The sequence below is a fragment of the Cucumis melo genome, chromosome 1 (assembly GCF_025177605.1).
Source record: "Cucumis melo cultivar AY chromosome 1, USDA_Cmelo_AY_1.0, whole genome shotgun sequence".
Classification (NCBI taxonomy): domain Eukaryota; kingdom Viridiplantae; phylum Streptophyta; class Magnoliopsida; order Cucurbitales; family Cucurbitaceae; genus Cucumis; species Cucumis melo.
The window spans coordinates 27164343-27167500 of NC_066857.1; positions in this window are offsets into that span (position 1 = coordinate 27164343).

Here is a 3158-nt window from a genome sequence, read left to right on the forward strand (position 1 = left end):
AGCTTCCGCATTCGTTCCACTTCTGAAGCTAACTCATCATGATTTCTTATCTGCTCTTCAATTCATAGCTTAGCTTTATCAAGCTTAACCCGTAATTAAAGCTCTACCGTGGAATGCGAACATGAGGTCATGACATTGCTCGCATTAGCTGTCTTGCGGGCCTTGGGCTTGGGTCCCCAACCAATGCCTTTTGAATAGTCTGGTCGTCTATCCAACATCGTCTTGCATACCTCGTTCCCTAAGAGTGGCTGAGTATCCTCAGGGGTAGGCTGGGACTGGAGTTCCAGCATTTGATTCTGCAATAAATTTAAAAACTAAGTTAGTAAGTAAAAGATATATTATTAAAGAGGAGAAATAAGGAAAAGAATGTTGCTCGGATAACTTACATACGCATCCTCTGCGATCTGCAACACGAATATCCCGTCTCGAAAGTGTGTTTGTCGGAACAACTTCATACGGTCAACCGACTCTCCTCTTTGCTTAACGAGCTAGTGTTGTCGTTGTAGAAACGACTTCCACCCGCTATTATGATTGTAAGGCTACTTTTGTCTAACAGCCTTATTGATTTGTGATTGCTCCTGCATGAAAACAATTATATTGTTTATTTCTTATACATATTACAAGTTGAAATCATAATTAACCATTACAAAGTGTTAAGTTGCTGACCTAGAATGCATGATTCATGTAATGATCACAGAGGTAGTGTCAATCCTCCTACATCCCACCAATATGTGTGGTAGGTTGGCACGTGCCTCCTTGGGGTCGTTGTACTTTTTGAAGTGCCTGTGACAATCGCCCCAGAACTCTTTAAAGATACCGAGCATTTGATGCTCAATGAACCTATTCATTGCTTGATTATTAAAATCAAGTACGAAAAATCACTACACGTTACAAAAAACAACACATTAGCTTGTAAATCATTCAACATACTAAACATATAGTCTTCTTCGTGAAACTTCCTACTACTAGTTTCTTCATAAAAAGGGTCACTACTAGTTCCTTCATCAAAGTTTTATGTATCTCTAAAGCTAATTGACTCTCCACGATACACCCATTATGTGTAGTAAGGGGATATTTCAATAGTTAGTAGATGTCGTTCCATACCCTCTAGTGAGTTTCAGTTTGAGTTCATAGATCTCTTGCATGGACACCTTATTCGTCCGTAGGCATCAATGTGAAACTTGGCAACTTCTAAAAATTGGGCCACTCCCTCTCTATACTCAATGGAAAACTTATTTCTAAGTTTCATCCAACCATTGTTCATCCTTAAAGTCCCTAAAACATAAATAGATTTGATTAGAAGCATATTCCTCCTCTCACATCCTAAACTTAATTACTCCTCTTAATATACAATCTCCCAAATTTTCACCAAAACTAACTTCAAACTACAAAGGTTACCATAACTGCAGGATAGCTACCACAACCTAATTAACCATAAACAACTTCAATCTTCACATTATACCCACCCCTTCCAACAACGATACCTTACAAGCTACTCTACTACCACATCTTCAAACCCTCAGAAATACAAACAAATTCAAAACAAAAAAGGCTACCATAAGTACAAAATATCCAGAACGGATCTTAACACAAATTACATATAATTTTTAAAACAATAATAACCCTTGCCCTCCCTCAAAATTTCATCCTCAATCCCCCCTCTAATTCTCAACCCATCCCCTTCAAATATTCAATTAAACCCCATCCACCCCCTTGAAAAGTTCAATTCATCATTAATCCTCTTTCAAAATTCTAATTCAATCCCCCTTAATTAATTCTTAACCCATTCCATTCCATTCAATTAATTCTAAACCTCGTTCCCCCTCAAATTTTTAAATTTTCAACTCAAAATTTAAATTCCCCAACCCAATTTCTCAAATAACTCTCTTCCCCATCAAATTTTCAACTCACATTCAAAATTAATTCAATATCCTAAAACAAATTCAATATTCAATCTTAAACTAACTTCAAAAAACAAAACTATAAACTAACCAACCTAAACTAATTTTTAACCTAAACTAACTTCAATACTAACAAGAAATTGCTTTAAACTTACCAAAAACGAAAGAATGCCAGCACGATAGCGAGGGGACGACGGCGAAGGAAAGCTTGGGTGCGGCGGCGAAGTCTTCGGAGTTCTTCTTCTTCTCTTCTCCTCTCTTTCATTCGTTTCAATTCTTTCTTTCACAAAACTGAAATGAAATATATAGGAGAACTCTCGACGCACCACGAAGGCATCAGGAGGTCCTACCTATTCTTGATGCCATTAGTGAATCGTGGGGAATAGTTCGAAACAATCCCGATGAATCACTAATGGCGTCAGGAACAGTATAACCATTCCCAACGCTATGCATGGGCAATCAGGAACCCTGCTTTGACATAATTAATGTTCGACTTTTTTTTATGCTCCATGCAAGCCGTCGGGAAATATGTAGGTTTGGCGACTTAGGGGTACGTAGAAGAGAAAATAAAATGGATGTTGCAAGTCATTGATTTTTCTATTAAAGAAGATGAAGAGAGAAATGATGGCTATGAAGGCTTGAGGTCTGGATGATGTAGAAGGCAGGTTGTGTAAAAGTTCTTAAGTTTTCTTTTTGTTTGACTGTTTTTCTTTTTTGTGTCTCTTCTTTCATGGATAATGAAGAAGATGAAGATTATTTATAGCCAAAATCATTTCTTCAAATGCTTAAAATTCAAATGGCTAGTTTTTTTTTTTTTTTTTAATTTGAAATAATACCAACTTTAACTTACCGCTCAAAGGGCATAAAGCTTTTGACAACCAAAACCTATTTAAAAGATTACTATTTTTAGTATTTAGTTAGATTTAATTATTTTAACCAAATTACCCACAAAACTTTAAAAGTAATTAACAACAATTTTTCTAAAAGAAGTGACTAAGACAAAAGTTAATGTAACAATTGAATTAATTTTAAATAAAGACGGATAAATATAGGTGGCTACAGGATTGTTAGACATGTTTTGAGTTTGTGTTTGATGTGGGTGAAGGCCATTCATATATGGTTTTTGTAGAAGTGCGCAGCCATATATATCCCATTGTAGAAGATGCCAGTGTTGACCTTTCTTTATCATAACTTTGATTGTACGTCCTCATCTCCAACAAAGTTAGTTGATATCATCTTGTGCAATCACTCTTTATA